The 24,399-nt window shown below is 51.9% G+C and overlaps 1 pseudogene; it reads left to right on the top strand.

Moving 5' to 3' along the window:
* Nucleotides 1-508: 508 nt before the first annotated feature.
* LOC144893390 (ADP-ribose glycohydrolase OARD1 pseudogene) lies at nt 509-1,159 on the top strand (annotated as a pseudogene).
* Nucleotides 1,160-24,399: the final 23,240 nt, after the last annotated feature.

Here is a 24,399-nt window from a genome sequence, read left to right as displayed (position 1 = left end):
GAAAACTGTCACATGACAAAAGAGTCTACGGTGTAGAGCTACAAACAGGTGGTCGGATTTTGGTGAGGAATGTTGGTGAGAGGGGAGTCCTGGGAAGATTCGATCCTACTTGGAGGACCAGGTTTACGTTATTTTCAGAAGAAAGACGCCAGAGAGCCCAGTGTATGAGGTGAGACCTGAAAATGGGAGAGGCAGAGCCAGGACCCTCCACTGCAATCTTCTGTTGCCATGTGACTCCCTCCCTGTGGTAGAACCTCAGCAGAGACCGCACAGAGAGGAAATAGCACAGAGTGAGCGAGGACTGAGGAGAAGGTGGACATGCCATCAAGGTTCCATTGTGGAAGGGGTTGAGCCAGTTGGTGAGTCAGAAAACGAAATCTTTGAGGACCAAGCCCAAAGGAGCACAGTGGAGGGATTGGATATCTCGGATCTCAACCCTGACGCCATAGCATTTCAACCACGGAGAAGGGTACAACAACAGCAAAATCCATCTCCATCTCCGGTGGTCATGCAGAAAGAACTACTGGAAGACTGGGGCCTCAGTGAAGAGGCAGGGGGACATACCAGTGAAGGACCACAAGAGCTCCTGGAATCGGAGGAAGAAGTAGTACAAGAAGACACCTCCAATGGCAACTATTCCCGTCCAATGAGACGGATTAAACCTCCACAAACATTGACCTATGAGTCACTGGGAAAACCATCTTTGGTGAGAAGGATAGTAAGCACCCAGGAATCCAGGATTCAGTTGGTTGATGGAGACATCTTTAACTGCCCCCCAACAGAGACTCTTGCATACTGCATTAGCAGAGATTGCTCCATGGGAGCAGGAATGCTTACACTCTTTGAAGAAAAGTGCTCCGGTATACAAGAGCTGTTCAGTCACACAAGGAAGACCGGAGATTGTGTGGTGCTAAAAAAAGGGAAAAGATTTGTGTACTACCTCATCACAAAGGAGAGTGCTGACCAGAGATCAATGTGGACCAGCTTGAAGGAAAGCTTGGAGGCAATGAGAAACCACTGCATTGCTCATGGAATAACCAAGGTCTGCATGCCAAAGAATGGATGTGGGTTGGAGGACTTGAATTGGGAAATGGTGCTGAAGATTTTGGAGGAGGTCTTCAAAGAAACTGACACCAGTATCTCTGTCTACTCGTGCTAAAAACCTCGGGAGTACGTACGAGTGATGGAAGAACGAACAGTTGTTCGGGTGAAGTGAATGTCGGGATGACATTTCTTTTGAGGGGGAGAGTGTTACGAGAAAAACGACTACCCCCATTTTCATTACAACCACCCCATAAAAAAACCTCAAAATAATGATGAGATTAATATTAAAATGCAGAAGGCAGCCTGAATGATAACAAAGAGTGGAGATGCAACCACTAACCACCGGGTGTAACAACACAGTTGTTCTTACAGCACCTCAGTTGCCGTGAACGGCGTATCGGAAGGCACCAAGCCTGCATCTCCTGTTTTATATCTGCGATTATTATACAATTCAGAATAATGACGAAATTAATATTAAAACTCAGAAACAAGTCCGAACTAGAACGGGCACTCGGTAGAGCGCATACCTTCGCCGCAGCTACTGTTCTGTACTTGGCATGGGAGTGTAGGGAACAGAACAGTGAACAGTTTTGACCTTTTCGTGACCTTGACCTTGACCTTTGACCCGATTGCTCCCAAAATCTAATCAAATGTGTCCCGTATAATAACCAATCATCCCACCAAATTTCATGCAATTCGGTTGAATACTTTTTGAGTTATGCGAATAACATACACACACACACACAGACATACAAATAAATACACAGCGATCAAAACATAACCTTCCGCTTTTGCGAAGGTAATAATAATAATGAGTGGAGATGCAGCCTCGGACCATCTGCTGTGAACAACACGACTGTTCCTACAGCACATCCGGTTGCCGCGAATATTGTGTTTGAATGCGGCAGGCCGGCATCTCATGCTGTGCATCTTTGATTAATTATTCCAGTAAAATAATTTGGAATTGGAATGGCGACTCTGCTCTGATCCATCGACCTCATCACCCTGCACCATCACACCGGAATACTGTTATAGTGCAACGTAGGCTTCCTCAAATCTGTGCCTCGACACAATCCTGTCTCTGAGCTCTGCAGGCAGTTCCTTCGACCTCATGGCTTGGTTTTTGCTCTGATATGCATTGTCAGCTGTGAGACCTTATATAGACAGGTGTGTGCCTTTCCAAATCATGTCCAATCAATTGAATTTACCACAGGTGGACTCCAATCAAGGTGTAGAAACATCTCAAAGATGATCAAGAGAAATGGGAGGCACCTGAGCTAAATTTCAAGTGTCATAGCAAAGGGTCTGAATACTTCTGTAAATATGATATTTCCGTTTTTCCATTTTAATAAATTTGCAAAACTTTCTAAAATCCTGTTTTCTCTTTGTCATTATGGGGTATTGAGTGTAGATTGATGAGGGGAAAAATGAATTTAAACGATTTCAGCATTAGGCTGCAACATAACAAAATGTGAAAAAAGTGAAGAGGTCTGAATACTTTCTGAATGCACTGTATATATTTGCATGGTGTGTGCCTAAAAGGTTCTAGAATTTAGATACTCTAAAGGTGTAATAGAAGCATTCCACTCGTAGTTAGTGTCCAAGGAGTCGAAAGGGTCTAATCTCTCGAGCATGTAAAAATGGTCTAAAACGGTCCAAATAGTCTATAGCTCATGGAGGCGTACTACGTGCGCCTCGATTCAGTATACAAAAAAATAGCTCCAAATGGTCAAGGGTCCAAACTGTATAATCTGTCTGAAGGGTGTAAGGAGTCGAAAGGGACTTAAGGGGTGTAAAGATCGAAAGGTTATTGGGGTCAAAAGTGTATAAAAGCTCTTAAGAGTGAAGGGAGCTAAAGGCACCCTAAGTATCGAAAGGGTCTCAAAGGAAAAAGGGGTCCTAGGGATCTTAGGGTCTTAAGGATCCTTGGGTTTTAAGGGACTAAAGGGGTCTTTGAGTTTTTAAGGGGTTTTAAGTTTCGTAGGGGCCTTAATGGGTCGTCAAAGGCTTAAAGGGTCTTCAAAGATCTTCAAATTCGATTTCACAAGTGACAAGCAGACTCAAATGCAATAGCCTCTCCTCTGGCGAAGGTAATGATCATCATACTAAAATACGCCATTTGGTGTCTGTCCGTCTGTCTGATGAATTTTGACGCCAATACATTCCGTCGTTACTTATCCAATCTCAACCAAACTTTATAGGATGACGAAGGGTTACATAATGAAGGTTGTAGCACATTCATTTCCCCCCCTCCCCAAGGGGGTTATCTCCCCCGAGCGGGTTCTCCCCGCCATTGCCGTCAAAGGCATTGGATGTTGAGGTGTATATCAATATAAAATTAGCTTCATCGCGGCGTTTGTCCAAAGAAGAAGATTTACGTGGCGTTTTTACAAAGACGGTTTTTAATATCAATTATGTGATGGTTTTACAAAGACGGCCTTCTGGATACAGGCACATTTGTCAGTTGCTGCCACTCAGCCCTAAGCCGATTATCTGACTTGGTACGGCCATTGCAGACTAACCGGTGCAGCTGGCGATAATCTCTCCTTGTGATTCTGCGGGGACGTCCTGGCCTCGGTGTTGGAGTAGGGACACCCCTCTGAGCATTTCGTTTCAGGATCTTTGACACCTGACTGAGTGATGCCATACTGCCAAGCAATAGCACGCTGTTTCATACCGGAATTTCGTAAAGCCACCACTCCATGACAAACAGCATTGTTGAGTTGACGGACCATCTCCAGAGGAAGCGGCAATAACTTTTGTAGACATGCAGCAGTTGTTTTCCACTAATACAGAACGCAACAACCCTTATATACCCGATTGTGAAGCCAATCGTCAAATGTACCTGCCCTTACATTTTGTCACGCCACCTGTGATATTATCCTGTATTGACTTCTTGCTGAGACAGATAATCAGTGACATGGTTCTTTTAACAAAGAAATCACCGAAGCGTAAAAGAAACTCACCAGATTGATATACTGAGTTCAGAAAGTAAACCCAAGTCAAGAAAAAAAAAAATTCCATATTAAATGCCAAGTCTGTATTTTCACTTCAGTGACCAAATCGCTCCATGGAGGCCGCCATCTTGCGGATGCGGAAGTATGCATTAATTGCGAAAAAGTTCAATAGGAGTTTGTTTCACCCGTCTTTGTTTGATTCACAATCTTATGCACCTCTACTTTGTAATTAAAATACTTTAAGACAAACCGCGTTATCTTCAATGAAAATCGTCACCAAACACCGGAACCAATGAGATTCGAGCATTTGAAGAAAAAAAATTTGTAAGCTTATTACGCATTTCGGAGGGTGAAAACGGCGTCAAATATTCTAAAATTGACAAAGAATTATTTTTTAGAAATCTCGCGGCCGTAGGGGATAATTTTTCACGGCCGGAAATATCCGAAGTTGAGACGGAATTCACCGAATTAATCAAGAAGTAAATTTTATCAATTTAAATCTCATCCAGAATGCAAATGGTACCTACTACACCTACTACACCTACTACACCTACTACACCTACTACACCTACGGTACCTACTACACCTACGGCACCTACTACACCTACGGCACCAACTACACCTACCTACTACCAACTACCTAACCTACTGATGCCATAGTGATGGGTAAAATAGTGGCAAGAGGCTTTGGCTTCGCCGGCTCATTGCGGCTTTGCAGTCGGGTACTAGTACTAATAATGTCCCACTTCCCCAAGGCGTTTTTCCTGCAGTGATAACATGTATAAATAGCTCATCTATCTATAATTCCAGTAATCTCTGTGTGTATGTTTGTATGTATGTATGTATGTATGTATGTATGTATGTATGTATGTATGTTTGTATGTTTGTCTGTGACCGCTGTTTCTCGACAACTACCGGTCCGATATACTTGAAACTTGCCAGGTATATTGCTGGGGACCCGAGGATGTGCCTTTTCAAGGTTTCATATTAATCGGAGAAGTAGTTACCGAGCTATGTCCAAAAAACGATTCAACCAATCAGAGAGCAGCGAGCTATCACGTGTGCCGAACGTGGCGAACAGACTCTGCCTCGGACGGCACATTTGAGAGCGTATTCATTTATTTCACGTTGGAAAACTATGTTGCCGTTAAACTATGTTTTAAAACTAATTAAAACTAATTTGCGATTCATCGTAACTGCGATTTGCGACCTTCCGGACAGTGAAGACTTCACTTCCGGCAGCCAATCACAGAACGCTTTGTTGCGTAGGCATGGCCGATGTGAGAGCGAGCCGAGCCGAGCGCGTGCGCCATTACGGTTCGTAATTCGATTTCTTCCGGAGAAAATAATAATTTCTCGATTTCTTATGCGCATTATTTCTCCCAATTCAGTCAGAGCGAAGGGCGGAAGCGAAGAGCGTTGTTTTTTTTGTTTACGGGCGTACGGGCGTACAGGCGGGGTAGAGCGTGCGGGTAGCGTTTTTTTTTTTTTTTGGCAAGGAACGGGCACCCACGTACGGGCATGCCCTAGTAGTTATAATGGCGTTTCCGTGGGAGCAACGGCTTCTACAGGAAGTAAAAATATTATAAACCACAAACATGTATGCTTAGCTTTTTAAACAGTCACTAATGCTCTTTATCTATCTATAATTCCAGCAATCTCTGTGTGTGTGTGTGTGTGTGTGTCTGTGTGTCTGTGTGTCTGTGTGTGTGTTTGTTTGTTTGTCTGTGACCGCTGTTTCTCGACAACCACGGGTCCGATATACTTGAAACTTGCCAGGTATATTGCTGGGGACCCGAGGATGTGCCTTTTCAAGGTTTCATATTAATCGGAGAAGTAGTTACCGAACTATGTCCAAAAAACGATTCAACCAATCAGAGAGCAGCGAGCTATCACGTGTGCCGAACGTGGCGAACAGACTCTGCCTCGGACGGCACATTTGAGAGCGTATTCATTTATTTCCCGTTGGAAAACTATGTTGCCGTTAAACTATGTTTTAAAACTAATTAAAACTAATTTGCGATTCATCGTAACTGCGATTTGCGACCTTCCGGACAATGAAGACTGCACTTCCGGCAGCCAATCACAGAACGCGTTATTGCGTAGGCGTGGCCGATGTGAGAGCGAGCCGAGCCGAGCGCGTGCGCCATTACGGTTCGTAATTCGATTTCTTCCGGAGAAAATAATAATTTCTCGATTTCTTATGCGCATTATTTCTCCCAATTCAGTCAGAGCGAAGGGCGGAAGCGAAGAGCGTTGTTTTTTTTGTTTACGGGCGTACGGGCGGGGTAGAGCGTACGGGTAGCGTTTTTTTTTTTTTTTGGCAAGGAACGGGCACCCACGTACGGGCATGCCCTAGTCTATCTATAATTCCAGTAATCTCTGTGTGTGTGTGTGTTTGTCTGTGTGTCTGTGACCGCTGTTTCTCGACAACCACGGGTCCGATATACTTTAAACTTGCCAGGTATATTGCTGGGGACCCGAGGATGTGCCTTTTCAAGGTTTCATATTAATCGGACAAGTAGTTACCGAGCTATGGCGATTTCTTTACCAAACTCCGCAAGCCGTTCGCTTTGGACCAAACCGTTTCATGTAAATAGAGGGGGGGGGGGGATTGTCACCGTACTCGCAAGCCGTTCGCTTTGGACCAAACCATTTCATGTAAATAGAGGGGGGGGGATTGTCACCGTACTCGCAAGCCGTTCGCTTTGGCTTTGCGAATGGACCAAACCATTTCATGTAAATAGAGGGGGGGGGGGGGGGATATAATTTTAGATATATATATAGTACGGGCATGCCCTAGTAACACTAAATGAAGAAATTTGGAGGAATCCCGACATCCGTGAAGTAAGGTTTACTTACAGAACTGAGCGAAGATCTACTGTACTCTATATAACCCACAAATATTGAGTTTATAACATGGCCCTTTCTGCCGCTACCGTGGCATTTTTCATAGTGAAGTTTTGAAACTCGCTCCTGCTGTTTGATACGAAACTGAAAGGGAGAAGCTCGGGTTGTGCTACTTTACCAAGCAACTAACTAGTGCTTGACAAGCCAGCCGTTTATTAACGGTTTTGAATGGAGTGCTTGCTCAAATGCTTAAACCACTTGGTGATCTTGAAACAAGAAACTTGATAAATGAACACACTCCCAATGTTCTTGAGATCCGGCCATAGATCGACTGTAATCTACATACCCCAAAGAGGACTGACCCTTTATCCGCTCCCGTAGTGAGCGGGTGTACAAGTAATAGCAAGCATCTAAAAATGTAAAGCCCATCCACATCCGCTTTGTATTCAGACTTCTTATTCCGTATGCTAAACATGACAAAATCAGCCAAAAACTAAACATACCTTTTGAAGTAAAAACCCTCCATACTTTTGAATAAAAAAAAGAAGTTTTTATTACTTGTAGAATTACAAGAGCAAACTGGAACGGCACCCGGTAGAGCGCATACCTCCACCAGGCTGAACAGTTTACGTTTTGTATCCTACTGATAGGCCGGATCTGGATTCAGATGTCATGAAGTTAATGGTTCCATCCGAGGGATGCCCTCTGTCTCCTTCACATTACTTACGATGCTATTCCGACGCCGACCGCGGGGGGAGGATTTTATGTACCACCTGTGAGTAAGGACGGGTCATTCCGATCTCTTGTGTCTTCGAGTTGGTAAGATTGTTGCAAGACCTGGTCAACATTTGCTAATATCTCTGCGATGGCGTAATGGTAATGAAAGTGCTCAGAGATGCTTGCTAAATAGCTTTTGTGTTCTCTTTTGTAGATCAGTTGCATTCAAGTGAATAAAAGCTCACAGCTTTGGAGTTTTGGTGAATAGTCTCGTTTCGTTTCACCACATTTTTATTCACTTGAATTCTACGCTTGGGGCCATGGAGAAGCTGCTTAGCCTGGAGGTATTCTCGGGCGACCCTCAGGCTATGAACGCCTCGGACCAATGGGAATATTGGCACAACTCTCTTCTGCACAACACCGCGGCGGTTCCGGATCTCACTGAGCCACAGCGGCTATCGATTCTGACCTGTCATGTCAGCCTCCCGGTCTACGGGTACATATTCCACTGTGCCAACTACGATGCGGCGGTGGGGACGTTGCGTGGCATATATGTCCGGCAACGAAGTGCATTGTACGGACGACACATGTTGGCTACACGATGCCAGGAAGCTTCGGAGAGCCAGGAGCACTACATCCAGGAGCTGATACGCCTGGGGAAAGGTTGTTTGATGGAGGCTCGAACCGCTGCGGAGGCGACCGACGACTTGATGCGCGATGCGTTTGTTGCGGGGATCTCGTCGCCGGCCATCAGACTACGGTTGCTGGAGGAGACCACGTTGACCTTCCAACAAGCGTGCGACAAAGCACGCATTCTACAGCTGGCAGCCGTCCGCGCTGAGGCATACGGTGAATCCTATCTCACAGCGGGGGCCGCTGCCGCGGCACAGCCGAAGTCAACTGCATCGCCCGAACGGGCACTCGTGGAATCTCCAGACGACGCTCCGGCACCGATCGCTGGAGACGATGGGAATCCTAACGCCGCAGCTGCAAACTCTGCGGAGAATGCCAAATGTTATTTTTGTGGCAATAAGAGACACCCTCGCTCCGCGTGTCCCACCAAAAATTGTGAATGTCATAATTGTGGAAAAATAGGACACTTTGCTAAAATGTGTCGGGCGGCTAAATATAAGTCTTCCCGGGGCTCGAGTCTCACAGGTACGCACACCTCACGGACGGCGCGAGGCGTGCACCGTGCCGTGCTACCTGTGCTTGTGGAAGGGATCCGCGTGGAAGGGCTTATCGATACAGGTAGTTCCTCTAGTTTCGTTAGCCACGCTTTGGTATGACGTCACGGCTGGTCGATGGGCTCGGATACCCGACGAATTTACCTGGCTTCGTTCGGACATAGCGTACACACCAAAGGCATTTGCTCTCTTAAACTCGTCATCGATGATAAACTGTATGAGGATGTGAAACTCGTGGTGATGCCGGAATTGTGCACCGACGTACTGCTCGGTCATGACTTCTTGAGCCGATACGGCCGGTTGGAGATGCGCGTGGGAGACGGAGAGAATACACTTTCAGTCTGCGGCTCAGCCGAGATGGCCATAGATCCGCCTGTGCTATTTCCCAGCCTGACGGCCGATTGCTGACCGGTTACTGTGAAATATTGACGGTATACATCGCCGAGAAGACTGAGCGTATGCTCCGAGAGGGCATTATAGAGCTGAATAGATCGCCGTGGAGGGCGCGGGTTCTAGTCGTACACTCTGACAATCACGGGAAACGCCTGGTCGTCGATTACAGTCGAACTATAAATAAATTTATGCAATTGGACTCGTTTCCTTTGCCGAAAATTGATGACCTCGTTCAGGAGGTTGCCAAATTTAGGGTCTTCAGCACTTTGGACCTTAAAACAGCATACCATCAGATTCCTATCAGGGAATCGGATAGGCCCTATACAGGCTTCCAATCGGTTCGATGGCTGTATCAATTTCGGCAAATCTCTTTTGGAGTCACAAATGGGGTGGCGTGATTCCAACGCGCCATGGACGACATCTTAGTTAAAGAGAATTTGCGAGATGTCTTCATTTACGTGGATAATGTGACAGTCTGCTGACATACCCAGGAGGGGCACGACGCAAACTTGAAACGATTCTTGGAGGATGCGCAACGTTATAATTTAACCTTCAACCGTGAGGAATGCCACTATGGTGCAAAAACAATCGATATACTTGGGTACACAGTGACCGGCGGGGAGATAAAACCTGACGCCAAGTGCCTCCGACCTTTACTAGAAATGGCGGCACCCTGTGATCGAGCGTCGCTGAGGCGGTGCCTCGGGCTTTTCGCACATCACTCGAGATGGATCCAAGGCTACTCAGAGAAAATAAGACCTCTAGTGGACTGTAAGGTCTTCCCTCTGACGCAGGATGCGTTGGACGCTTTTCAACTTCTGAAGGCAAACATAGCGAGGGCCTGTGTGACCTCCATTGATGATAACCTCCCGTTTCTCGTCGAGACAGACGCTTCGGATTGTGCGATTGCTGCTACCCTAACGCAAAACGAGCAACCTGTGGCATTCTTCTCTCGAACATTGACCTCGACCGAACGCAAACATTTGGCAGTGGAAAAGGAGGCGGCCACGGTGGTCGAGTCGGTCAGGAGGTGGCGCCATCTGCTGCTGGGCAGGAAGTTTGATCTCTTGACAGACCAACAGTTGGTGGCTTTTATGTTCGGCCATGAACACCCTCAATGTATTAAAAACGACAAAATTGCACGATGGCGGGTCGAACTTGCCGACTACTGCTATGACATAATCTATCACCCCGGGAGCGAGAATGTGGTTGCCGATGCGCTCTCTCGCCCGTCGGTTTGTGCTGGCATGACGTCAGAGGATCTAAAGCGCATCCATGACTCATTGTGTCACCCCGGGGTAACTCGATTCACTCATTTTGTGCGCTCTCGCAATTTGCCATTTTCGATCGAGGATATCCGACGTCTATGCCGCACCTGCTCTGTGTGTGCGGAGTTGAAACCGCGATTCTATAAGCCGCCGGACCGGGCGCTCATTCAGGCAATGAAACCATGGCAATGATTAAGCCTTGATTTTAAAGGGCCTTTACCAACGCCAGGTGCGCCTCGTTATCTCTTGACGGTAATTGATAAGTTCAGTCGCTATCCGTTTGCCTTTCTGTGCTCAGACATGACGTCAGCCACTGTTATACGATGCCTGCGTCAGCTGTTCGTCCTGTTCGGGTATCCGGGGTTTGTGCATTCAGACCACGGGGCTGCGTTCATGTCACAAGAGGTCCGGATCGTCCTAGTAGGCCTCTGAATAGCCACCGGCCGCACTACTCCGTATCGCCCCGAGGTGAATGGCCAGGTGGAAAGATTTAATCAAGTCATCTGGAAGGCCGTGGCGCTGCACTTACGTACGCACTCAATGGGGCTGCACCAATGGCCTCAAGCCGTGCCAGAAGCATTACATGCGATTCGGACTTTATTATTTACGGCCACCAATCAAACTCCCCATGAAAGAATGTTTCGTTTTGAACGTCGCGGCGCCAACGGTCAATCGATGCCGGGTTGGCTTGTCGAACTCGGGCCCGTGTATTTGAAGCGAACGGTGCGACAAAGCAAGTACGAACCGGCGGTGGATTTGGTGCAGATCGTGCAGGTTAATCAGCAGTATGCAACCGTCCGGCTGTGCAATGGTCGTCTTTCGACCGTGTCGGTTCAGCATTTAGCCCCATGCGGAGACGAGGACACCCGCCGTAACTTGAACTCGGAGGATTCGCCTGCCGAAATGGGGGGTTCCGTTCCGGGCACCCCTCGCGCGGGTCGGGGTCCGTGTGACGTTACACCGCTGGGAACTGCTGCAGGGGATTTCCCAAGCTTGCCGTGTCCTCCGTCCCCAGGCAGTGTGCCGGGATCGCCTACAGATCAGACTCGAGCTGGCCGGGATGGGATCTGCACCAAATCCGATCTGCACCAAAAATCGTGCTGTCGACCCCAACGCTTGGATTTGTGACGGAGTGCTGGGTTGCTTAATTAATCTACTATCTTCAACTTATACCTTATATTGATAGTCCGCGTGTTAGCCCAAACTTTAACGGGGGAGAATGTCATGAAGTTAATGGTTCCATCCGAGGGATGCCCTCCGTCTCCTTCACATTACTTATGATGCTATTCCAACGCCGACAGCGGGGGTCCGCGGGGGGGGTGGGGGGGGGGAGGGGGGATTTATATACCACCTGTGAGTAAGGACGGGTCATTCCGCTCTCTTGCGTCTTCAAGTTGGTAAGATTGTTGCAAGACCTCGTCTACATTTGCTAATATCTCCGCGATGGCGTAATGGTAATGAAAGTGCTCAGAGATGCTTGCAAAATAGCTTTTGTGTTCTCTTTTGTAGATCAGTTGCATTCACGTGAATAAAAGCTCACAGCTTTGGAGTTTTGGTGAATCGTCTCGTTTCGTTTCACCACATCAGGCCTGAACCAAAATCGAATCGGCTTGTTCTTGTCACCTAACCAACTCATCCACACAGTTTCGCCATAATACGTCCACAGCTTTTTGAAATGTTATGCTATATATAGTTTTTGGTTCCATCTCTCAATAGTGAAGAATCACTTTTTAAAATGATGGTATCCGGATACAGATCCGGATACAGATCTTCACCAAAATCGAAGGAGTTCGTCCTTGTCACACACCCAAACTATTCACCATCTTTCGTCCGAATCCGTCCACAACCTTTTGAGATATTGTGCTATATGTCGTTCGTATACCCATCTCTTAATAGTGAAATATCACTTAAAAATTGATAGTGTCCAGATCCGGATCCTGACCAAAAATGTGCGTTTCTGTCCTTGGCAAGTTTTTTTTCTTGTTTGATCCAATATGGCTGCCAGACCACATGACCAATGACGTATCTTATTCCTCATGGGGAGTTCTTGACAATGAGCCATGTTTCAATTGTTTTCCATTGAGCGGTTTTGGACATATAGAGGTGTAAGCGTGTAACGTTTCACCAAGATGGCATCCGTACCAGGTGACCTATGATGTTCTTTTTCCAGTAGGAGGCGCTCCTAAGGTGAACATTTTGTGTCATAGTCAGGTTCACTATGTCAATAAATTATATTTCGTTCAAAATCATGGTAGATTAGCAAACCTATACATTTTTGGAAAGGTTATAGCAAAAGGAAACTAAAAATCAATGTTTACATTTGGAGAGATACCTGTATGGCGGCCATTTTGGATTTTCAAAATGGCCACTGTAAAATACATATTTTGTTCTATTTCTGCCTCTAATTACCCTAAAAACTTTTAAAAATATACTAAACCTATATTTTCAGGGACAAGGAATCCAATGAAAGTATCAAATTAGTGCTATAGGGAATGGTAAGACACGAATCAAAGGTTTTGAATTGCAAAATACTGTCTTTATATTCGCGATAAGTTGCATAATCAAATACATGTTATCATTTTGTACAGGCAGTTAATAACATCAAAATGTGTCACAATAATTCATATCACCAAACATACACAGGCAGTCAGCAAAATCATATATACACATGCAGTCAGTATAACTTCACATCTACACAGGCAGTCAATGACAAAATATACACAGGCAGTCAATGGCATCAAACATACAAGATTACAGAATATGCCATTTAGAGTTCGTCATCACTGTCCTGTGTGTCGTATCCGACAATATAGTCCGCATCGTTTTCACAGTCCGTTCCACACAAGCAAAGGTCGGTCAAATTGATTGGCAAATCGAATTGGTCGAATGGTCGATCGAATCGAATTCGATGAATCGAATCGAATCGAATCGATCGAATTGGTCGAATGGTCGAATGGTCGATCGAAGCGATTGGTCGAATGGTCGAATTGGTCGAATGGAATTGGTCGATTGGTCGAATTTGTCGAATCGAATTGGTCGGAATTGGCAAATGTAAACATTGATTTTCTCATTTTCCATGTAATAACGTTTCCAAAAATGTATAGGTTTGCTAATCTACCATGATTTTGAACGAAAAAACATAGTGAACCTGACTATCAATCGGATCAATGCTTGCTGAGAAAACGAATTTTAAAAATGCAGACACGCACGTCGTATGCATGCAAACGACCGTTTTACCCCTCTTTTCCCTTCATGAGCGCAGGATAATTATAGCATGCGGATCTGGATCTTCACCAAAATTGAGCCAAATCATCCTTTTCATACACCCAACCGGCCCACCAAAAGTTCATACAAATCTGTCCATAACCTTTTGAGACATCCTGCTCACAGACAAACAGACAGAAGACATAATCGCTGTCCACTTCCGGTGATATTTTAGCTTAATGACCTGAACAAATTCAAAAACAAAAGACAGACAAATCATGGTGTACAAAGCTGAAATGAAAGCCGAGTTAGATATATTTTTTTATGGGTCGTTGGTGACACTTATTTCTCAACAATTTGCCAAATCCATAATGTCATCAGAAATGACCATACAGTTTGAGGTTAGAGTATCCAGATGAGAGATCGTTATTACTCCCGCCAGGGAGTGATGCATTCGATCGTGTGTGTGTGTGTGTGCGTGTGTGTGTGTGTGTGTGTGTGTGTGTGTGTGTGTGTGTGTGTGTGTGTGTGTGTTTGTGAACAAGATATCTGGAAAAGTTTTGAACAGATTTGGAAGAAAGTTGGTGGTGTAGCGGCTACCGCTGGGTATACACAATCGCCTTGCACCTACCGAGGACGCGGAGCGATCACCATGCCGGGCTCGTCCAGGACGCCCGGGCATGCCCGCTCTCGACTTGCCAGGCCTCATCCGGGACGCCCGGGCACGCCCCCTCTCGCTTTTCCCGGGCAAACGCTCCGGGATAATGTGTATATATATTGCTGCCCGATAAACGGGCTTTTCATAGTACCCGAGTTGATTTGAGACAATAAAGAAACTCGGACGAATTCCAGCTTTTTGTCGCGTCCATTCTTTCAATTTACGTTGGAGCATAGCTCCTACATTGGTGACCCGACATGGACACGGCAGTTGCCCTCAAACTGCCTACCTTCTGGGAGGCTCACGCGGCAGTTTGGTTCGCTCAGGCGGACTCCCTGTTCGCCCTGCGAGGCATCACGGCCGACGACACCGGCTTCCACCATGTGGTAGCAGCACTCGGCTCAGCCACCGCGGCCCGCACCCTCAGCCTCCTCCAGCGCCCGCCAGCCGCTGACAAATACGACGCGATTAAAAAGCTCCTCCTCGACGCTTTCGACCTCTCATCAGCGGAACGCACACGGCGCCTGCTCGACCTGCCCGAGCTCGGCGACACGCGCCCGTCCGAGCGAATGGACTACATGCTTTCGCTGCTCGGCGAGCACTCTCCGGCATTCCTGTTCCGGGAGCTGTTCCTCCATCAGCTGCCTAGCCCGGTACGCCTCGCCCTGGCAAGCACGACGATCACGGATCCCCGTGCCCTCGCCAGGGAAGCCGACAAGATCTCCGCGGCAGGCCAACGCATTGGAGCAGCAACCTGGAGCCCACCGCCGTCCGAAGCAACGCCCATGGCGCCCGAGCACCCGGCACGGTCGATGACCGAACTGCCGACGCAATTGGCGGCCGCTACGCCGCGCCGACCACCTCCAGCACGACGACCGGAGCCTCCACCTGACCAGGCGTGGTGTTATTATCATGCCAGGTTCGGACAGAAGGCCCGGACATGCCGACCCCCGTGCACCTTCGGCAAGCCGGGAAACGGCCGGGCCAGCGTTCATTACCAGCCATGAGCGCCGGCCACATGGGCAACTTACTTTTCATCACGGACAAAGCGTCCGGACGGCGCTTCCTGTGTGACACCAGCGCCCAACTGAGCGTCATACCCGCCTCCGATCAGGACAGGCAGTCCGCGGTTTGCGGCCTCTCCTTGGTTGCGGCCAACGGATCGGCCATCCGCACCTTTGGCCCGCGCAACGTCACCCTCTGCTTCGGCGGCCAACGCTTTAATTGGACTTTTGTAACCGCAAGCGTGCTCATGGCTCTGCTAGGCGCCGACTTCCTCTGCGCACACGGACTGCTGGTGGACGTCCATCGGCATCGCCTCATCAACGCCGAGACCTTCAGCTCCCTGGCATGCACATTGAGCAGCTCCGCTCCGACCGAGCTGGCATGCGCCCTCCCGGTGGCGAACGAGTTTGCTCGCCTGCTCAAGGAGTTCCCGGCCCTCACGCAGCCGACGTTTTCGGCCGTCGCAGTACGACATGGGATTGAGCACCACATACCAACCATGGGCCCACCGGTCTACGCCAGAGCCCGCCGCCTCGACCCAGCCAAGCTCGCCGTGGCCAAAGCCGAGTTTGACGCTTTGGAACACCTCGGCATCGTGCAGCGCTCTGATAGCGTGTGGGCTTCGCCACTACACATCGTCCCAAAACCAGGGGGCGGCTGGCGCCCATGTGGCGACTACCGCCGCCTTAACGATGCTACCACCCCCGACAGGTATCCGATCCCGCACATCCAAGACTTCTCCGCCCGTTTGGCAGGATGGGTCATTTTTTCAAAGATCGATTTAATACGGGGATATCACCAGGTACCTGTCAGGGCGGCCGACGTCCCAAAAACGGCCGTCATCACGCCGTTCGGCTTATTCGAATTCCTGCGAATGCCATTTGGCCTCAAGAACACGGCTCATGCGTTCCAGCGCTTGATGGACGGCGTGCTGCGCGACCTGCCATTCCTCTTCGTTTACCTGGACGACATCCTCGGCGCCAGCACGTCCCGGGCCGAGCACCTCCTCCACCTCCGAACACTGTTCGGGCACCTCAGCGAGCATGGCCTCATCGTCAACCCGGCCAAATGCCACTTCGGCACGACGGTCGTTGATTTTTTGGGCCACCATATCACCAAGAACGGGGCCGTGCCGCTGCCAACCAAGGTCGAGGCCATCACCACGTTTCCGCGTCCCCGCTCCATAAAGGCCCTGCAGGAATTCCTGGGAATGGTGAATTTCTATCACCGCTTCGTGTCCCGCATTGCTCAACTCATGCGGCCCCTTTACGAAGCCCTCCGGGGCAAGCCGGCCAAGAACGACGTCGCCTGGTCTGCAGCAATGGACGCGGCCTTTAAAAGCTCAAAGCGGGCCCTCGCCGACGCAACACTGCTCGCTCACCCGGTGCTCAACGCTCCCATCGCCCTCACCACGGATGCCTCCGACTACGCGGTGGGCGCCGTACATGAGCAATGGGTGAACGGGCTTTGGCAGCCACTCGCTTTTTTCAGCCGGCAACTCCGGCCGAACGAGCTCAAATATAGCACGTTTGACCGTGAGCTCCTCAGTCTACACCTGGCCGTTCGCCATTTCCGCCACCTCCTGGAGGGCCGACTCTTCACGGCGTTCGTCGACCACAAGCCGTTGGTTTACGCAATGGCCAAGGTCATGGAGCCGTGGTCGGCCCGCCAACAGCGCCACCTCTCCGCCATGTCGGACTTTACCACGGACATCCGGCACGTCGCCGGCAAAGACAACACCGTGGCCGACTGTCTTTCTCGGGCCAGCGTGAACGCGGTCCACCTCGGCGTGGACTTCGCACTTATGGCGGCGGAGCAAACCACCGACACCACGGTGCAAGCCCTCCGGGTGGCGGACACGGGCCTCCGCCTGGCCGACATCCCCTTCGCGGACACTGTCCTGCTCTGCGACGTCTCCCAAGGCCAGCCTCGCCCCATCGTGCCCGTTACCTGGCAACGCCGCATCTTCGCCTCCCTCCACGGCCTTTCCCACCCGGGCCGGAAAGCTTCCCAGAAGCTGGTGTCGGCGCGATTCGACTGGCACGGCCTTCGACGGGACGTCCGCGATTGGACCAGCACCTGCACAACCTGTCAACAGGCCAAGGTCCACCGGCACACCCAGGCCCCGCTGGCACCTTTCACCGTGCCCGAACGATGTTTCGACCACGTCAACGTGGACCTGGTGGGCCCCCTCCCCTCATCACGGGGTTTCACACACCTGCTCACCATGGTGGACAGGACCACAAGGTGGCCGGAGGCAGTTCCCCTCGTCTCCACCACCACCGCCGACGTGGCGCAGGCTTTCATCGCCACCTGGGTCGCCCGCTTCGGCGCACCGGCGGACATCTCATCGGACCGCGGACCGCAGTTCACTTCCGAGCTGTGGGGCGCGGTCGCCCGCAACCTGGGGGTCAAGCTCCACCGTACTACGGCCTACCACCCCCAAGCCAATGGGTTGTGCGAGCGATTCCACCGCTCCATGAAGGCCGCGCTCATGGCCGGCCTTCAGGACGGCGGTTGGGCCGACCGGCTGCCATGGGTCCTTTTGGGCCTCCGCCCTGCCCCCAAGGAGGACCTCCGGGCGTCCACCGCCGAGCTTGTCTACGGCCAGGCGCTACGCGTCCCGGGCGAATTCGTGCCCGACGCTACCAGTCCCTGGTCTGCAGCTCACCAGCGCTCGGACCTCCAGGAGACCGCCCGATGGTTTGCCCCCGTGCCAACGTCCCACCACGGTGACCCCCAGTCCTACGTCCCCCCAGCGCCTCGCACAGCGGAGTACGTTTTTGTGCGTCATGACGCACATCGGGGGCCACTCCGGCCGCCGTACGACAGGCCCTTCCGGGTCCTGCGACGGGACGACAAGTCGTTCGTCATCGACATCGGCGGCAGGTCGGACCGGATTGCGGTGGACCGCCTCAAGCCGGCGCACGTGGACATCGACCAACCGCCACGGTTGGCCCTTCCGCCGCGTCGAGGCCGCCCCCCATCCACGGTGCCCCCCACTCGACCGCCCACCACCACACCGGACCCCCCCCCACGACCCGCCAGGGGTCGCTTCGGCCGGGTCATCAGGACCCCCCTTAAATTGACCCTGCCGGTGCAAGTCGATTCTGGGGGGACGTGTGTAGCGGCTACCGCTGGGTATACACAATCGCCTTGCACCTACCGAGGACGCGGAGCGATCACCATGCCGGGCTCGTCCAGGACGCCCGGGCATGCCCGCTCTCGACTTGCCAGGCCTCGTCCGGGACGCCCGGGCGGGCCCGGGCATGCCCGCTCTCGACTTGCCAGGCCTCGTCCGGGACGCCCGGGCATGCCCGCTCTCGACTTGCCAGGCCTCGTCCAGGACGCCCGGGCACGCCCCCTCTCGCTTTTCCCGGGCAAACGCTCCGGGATAATGTGTATATATATTGCTGGCCGATAAACGGGCTTTTCAGAGTACCCGAGTTGATTTGAGACAATAAAGAAACTCGGACGAATTCCAGCTTTTTGTCGCGTCCATTCTTTCAATTTACGTTGGAGCATAGCTCCTACAGTGGGATGATTGCCCTTGGGATAAGGAAGAATTGATTAGTTTTTTGTGAAGCTCAGAGGCCCGTGCAATTTGCACATTTGGAAGAGGAAGATACTTCCGGAAGACTCTTCCGGTCGTTCGACTTGGACTCTTCTCTTCCAGGAATCTCTTCTGCCTCTTCCGTTATCCAGCAGAAGAGGTGGTTAGAAGAGGAAGAGGAAGAAGAGGCGGAAGAGGCAGAAGAGAAGAGGTTATACTTACGCAGCAAAACTTGCAAGTGAAAACACAATCTGGATATTTGCATCAACTTGTGATGTAGTGTCATCTTTGTCTAATTCTTCCATCAGGAGCGTGAGTAATACATGTTTTGCCGCCATCTTGCTTCTCTTCTGCCTGTTCGGCACAAAGCAATCTTCTGGAAGAGGCTTCTGTCTTCAGAAGAGACCAAATCGCACGCGCCTCGGATATTATTCCGGATCCAGGAATTTTTGGGGGGAATTTTTTTACCATTGGAAGATAGGGCTCATTTTAAAAAAACATTATCTTCTATATATTCTATATTTAACATTGTCATATGAAAATAGTTTTCATATTTTTTGTAAATGTACTTTAAACTCGTGGTTATGCGTTAGAGCGGTGTATTGTTTATCAGCGTCGTCTTCAATGTTAATTTTTTTTTCTAATAAAGACATATTCTGTTATTTTAAAACCACCAACATGTGTATTAGGTTTCCTCGTTTCATTAAATGTATCGTTTGATACGTATAATGCTGTAAAACTGTTTTTTGTTTTTTTTGTTTTTACCTCAGAAGATATATCAACATTTACCTCAGCGAATGTCAATCGTGGTGTCAGTATTTGATGAACTGATAAAGACTTAGGTGACTTATAAGTGTGACCAGCATGTGCACGGGATTCTTCCCAGAAGAATGAGTGGTCGCATTAGCTTGTACGACTTAAAATGAGCGAGTTTTGTTTTCACGTTTGGGTCAGTTTTACATGTTGTATCCCTAAGGAATGAAACGAACGTTTTCCTGGCTTACAATTTTATTTGAAGTCACACATGCCTCAAAATACACTCACCTATATAGAATCGAACGCTGAATCCGAAAATATAAGTGAAATTGGCTTGTTTTTTTTTTTACATTATCTTCTATATATATATATATATATATATATATATATATATATATATATATATATATATATATATATATATATATATATATATACAAATATATATATATATATATATTGTAGGAGCTATGCTCCAACGTAAATCGGAAGAATGGACGCGACAAAAAGCTGGAATTCGTCCGAGTTTCTTTATTGTGTCAAATCAACTCGGGTACTCTGAAAAGCCCGTTTATCAGGCAGCAATATACGTATATACACATTATCCCGGAGCGTTTGCCCGGGAAAGGCGAGAGGGGGCGTGCCCGGGCGTCCTGGACGAGGCCTGGCAAGTCGAGAGCGGGCATGCCCGGGCGTCCCGGACGAGGCCTGGCAAGTCGAGAGCGGGCATGCCCGGGCGTCCCGGACGAGCCCGGCATGTTGATCGCTCTGCGTCCTCGGTAGGTGCAAGGCGATTGTGTATACCCAGCGGTAGCCGCTACACACGTCCCCCCAGAATCGACTTGCACCGGCAGGGTTAATTTAAGGGGGGGTCCTGATGACCCGGCCGAAGCGACCCCTGGTGGGTCGTGGGGGGGGGGGGGGGTCCGGTGTGGTGGTGGGCGGTCGAGTGGGGGGCACCTCCGTGGACGGGAGGCGGCCTTGCCGCGGCGGAAGGGCCAACAGTGGCGGTTGGTCGATGTCCACGTGCGCCGGCTTGAGGCGGTCCACCGCAATCCGGTCCGACCTGCTGCCGATGTCGATGACGAACGACTTGTCGTCCCGTCGCAGGACCCGGAAGGGCCTGTCGTACGGCGGCCGAAGTGGCCCCCGATGTGCGTCATGACGCACAAAAACGTACTCCGCTGTGCGAAGCGCTGGGGGGACGTAGGACTGGGGTTCACCGTGGTGGGACGTTGGCACGGGGGCAAACCGTCGGACGGTCTCCTGGAGGTCCGAGCGCTTGTGAGCTGCGGACCAGGGACTGGTAGCGTCGGGCACGAATTCGCCCGGGACGCGTAGCGCCTGGCCGTAGACAAGCTCGACGGTGGACGCCCGGAGGTCCTCCTTGAGGGCCGTGCGGAGGCCCAAAAGGACCCACGGCAGCCGGTCAGCCCAACCGCCGTCCTGAAGGCCGGCCATGAGCGCGGCCTTCATGGAGCGGTGGAATCGCTCGCACAACCCGTTGGCTTGGGGGTGGTAGGCCATAGTACGGTGGAGCTTGACCCCCAGGTTGCGGGCGACCGCGACCCACAGCTCGGAGGTGAACTGCGGTCCGCGGTCCGACGAGATGTCTGCCAGTGCACCGAAGCGGGCGACCCAGGTGGCGATGAAAGCCTGCACCACGTTGGCGGTGGTGGTGGAGACGAGGGGAACGGCCTCCGGCCACCTGGTGGTCATTTCCACCATGGTGAGCAGGTGTGTGAAACCCCGTGATGGGGGGAGGGGGCCCACCAGGTCCACGTTGACGTGGTCGAAACGTCGTTCGGGCACGGTGAAAGGTGCCAGCGGGGCCTGTGTGTGTCGGTGGACCTTGGCCTGTTGGCAGGCTGTGCAGGTGCTGGTCCAATCGTGGACGTCCCGTCGAAGGCCGTGCCAGATAAATCGCGCCGGCACCAGCTTCTGGGAAGCTTTCCGGCCCGGGTGGGAAAGGCCGTGGAGGGAGGCGAAGATGCGGCGTTGCCAGGTAACGGGCACGATGGGGCGAGGCTGGCCTTGGGAGACGTCGCAGAGCAGGACAGTGTCCGCGAAGGGGATGTCGGCCAGGCGGAGGCCCGTGTCCGCCGCCCGGAGGGCTTGCACCGTGGTGTCGGTGGTTTGGTCCGCCGCCATAAGCGCGAAGTCCACGCCGAGGTGGACCGCGTTCGCGCTGGCCCGAGAAAGACAGTCGGCCACGGCGTTGTCTTTGCCGGCGACGTGCCGGATGTCCGTGGTAAACTCCGACACGGCGGAGAGGTGGCGCTGTTGGCGGGCCGACCACGGCTCCGTGACCTTGGCCATTGCATAAACCAACGGCTTGTGGTCGACGAACGCCGTGAAGGGTCGGCCCTCCAGGAGGTGGCGGAAATGGCGAACGGCCAGGTGTAGACCGAGGAGCTCACGGTCAAACGTGCTATATTTGAGCTCGTTCGGCCGGAGTTGCCGGCTGAAAAAAGCGAGTGGCTGCCAAACCCCGTTCACCCATTGCTCATGTACGGCGCCCACCGCGTAGTCGGAGGCATCCGTGGTGAGGGCGATGGGAGCGTTGAGCACTGGGTGAGCGAGCAGTGTTGCGTCGGCGAGGGCCCGCTTTGAGCTTTTAAAGGCTGCGTCCATTGCTGCGGACCAGACGACGTCGTGCTTGGCCGGCTTGCCCCGGAGGGCTTTGTAGAGGGGCCGCATGAGTTGAGCAGCGCGGGGCACGAAGCGGTGATAGAAATTCACCATTCCCAGGAATTCCTGCAGGGCCTTTATGGAGCGGGGACGCGGAAACGTGGTGATGGCCTCGACCTTGGTTGGCAGCGGCACGGCCCCGTTCTTGGTGATGTGGTGGCCCAAAAAATCAACGGCCGTCGTGCCGAAGTGGCATTTGGCCGGGTTGACGATGAGGCCGTGCTCGCTGAGGCGCCCGAACAGTGTTCGGAGGTGGAGGAGGTGCTCGGCCCGGGACGTGCTGGCGACGAGGATGTCGTCCAGGTAAACGAGGAGGAACGGCAGGTTGCGCAGCACGCTGTCCATCAAGCGCCGGAACGCCTGAGCCACGTTCTTGAGGCCAAACTGCATTCGCAGGAATTTGAATAAGCCGAACGGCGTGATGATGGCCGTTTTTGGGACGTCGGCCGCCCTGACAGGTACCTGGTGGTATCCCCGTTTTAAATCGATCTTTGAAAAAATGACCCGTCCTGCCAAACGGGCAGAGAAGTCTTGGACGTGCGGGATCGGATACCTGTCGGGGGTGGTAGCGTCGTTAAGGCGGCGGTAGTCGCCACATGGGCGCCAGCCGCCCCCTGGTTTTGGGACGATGTGTAGTGGCGAAGCCCACGCGCTATCGGAGCGCCGCACGATGCCGAGGTGTTCCAAAGCGTCGAACTCGGCTCTGGCCACGGCGAGCTTGGCTGGGTCGAGGCGGCGGGCTCTGGCATAGACCGGCGGGCCCGTGGTTGGTAGGTGGTGCTCGATCCCATGTCGTACTGCGACGGCCGAAAACGTCGGCCGCATGAGGGCCGGGAACTCCGTGAGCAGGCGAGCAAACTCGTTCGCCGCCGGGAGGGCGCATGCCAGCTCGGTCGGAGCGGAGCTGCTCAATGTGCATACCATGGAGCTGAAGGTGTCGGCGTTGATGAGGCGACGCCGTTGGACGTCCACCAGCAGTCCGTGTGCGCAGGGGAAGTCGGCGCCTAGCAGAGCCATAGGCACGCTTGCGGTTACAAAAGTCCAATTAAAGCGTTGGCCGCCGAAGCAGAGGGTGACGTTGCGTGGGCCGAAGGTGCGGATGGCCGATCCGTTGGCCGCAACCAAGGAGGGGCCGCAAACCGCGGACTGCCTGTCCTGATTGGAGGCGGGTATGATGCTCAGTTGGGCGCCGGTGTCACACAGGAAGCGCTGTCCGGACACTTTGTCCCTGATGAAAAGTAAGTTGCCCGTGTGGCCGGCGCTCATGGCTGGTAATGAACGCCGGCCCGGCCGTTTCCCGGCTTGCCGAAGGTGCACGGGGGTTGGCATGTCCGGGCCTTCTGTCCGAACCTGGCATGATAATAACACCACGCCTGGTCAGGTGGAGGCCCCGGTCGTTGTGCTGGAGGTGGTCGGTGCGGCGTAGCGGCCGCCAATTGCGTCGGCAGTTCGGTCGTCGACCGTGCCGGGTGCTCGGGCACCATGGGCATTGCTTCAGACGGCGGTGGGCTCCAGGTCGCTGCTCCAATGCATTGGCCTGCCGCGGAGATCTTGTCGGCTTCCCTGGTGAGGGCGCGGGGATCTGTGATCGTCGTGCTTGCCAGGGCGAGGCGTACCTGGCTGGGCAGCTCACGGAGGAAAAGCTCCCGGAACAGGAATGCCGGAGAGTGCTCGCCGAGCAGCGAAAGCATGTAGTCCATTCGCTCGGACGGGCGCGTGTCGCCGATCTCGGGCAGGTTGAGCAGGCGCCGTGCGCGTTCCGCCGATGAGAGGGCGAAAGCGTCGAGGAGGAGCTTTTTAATCGCGTCATATTTGTCAGCGGCTGGCGGGCTCTCGAGGAGGCTCAGGGCACGGGCCGCGGTGGCAGAGCCGAGCGCTACTACCACATGGTGGAAGCGGGTGTTGTCGGCCATGATGCCTCGCAGGGCGAACCAAACCGCCGCGTCAGCCTCCCAGAAGGTAGGCAGTTTGAGGGTAACTGCCGTGTCCATGTCGGGTCACCAATGTAGGAGCTATGCTCCAACGTAAATCGGAAGAATGGACGCGACAAAAAGCTGGAATTCGTCCGAGTTTCTTTATTGTGTCAAATCAACTCGGGTACTCTGAAAAGCCCGTT

The sequence above is a fragment of the Myxine glutinosa genome, chromosome 8 (genome assembly GCF_964187855.1).
Source record: "Myxine glutinosa chromosome 8, kmMyxGlut1.1, whole genome shotgun sequence".
Taxonomy (NCBI): Eukaryota; Metazoa; Chordata; class Myxini; order Myxiniformes; family Myxinidae; genus Myxine; species Myxine glutinosa.
Note: the sequence above shows the minus strand (reverse complement) of the source record. Positions and strands in the feature narration are given on the sequence as shown.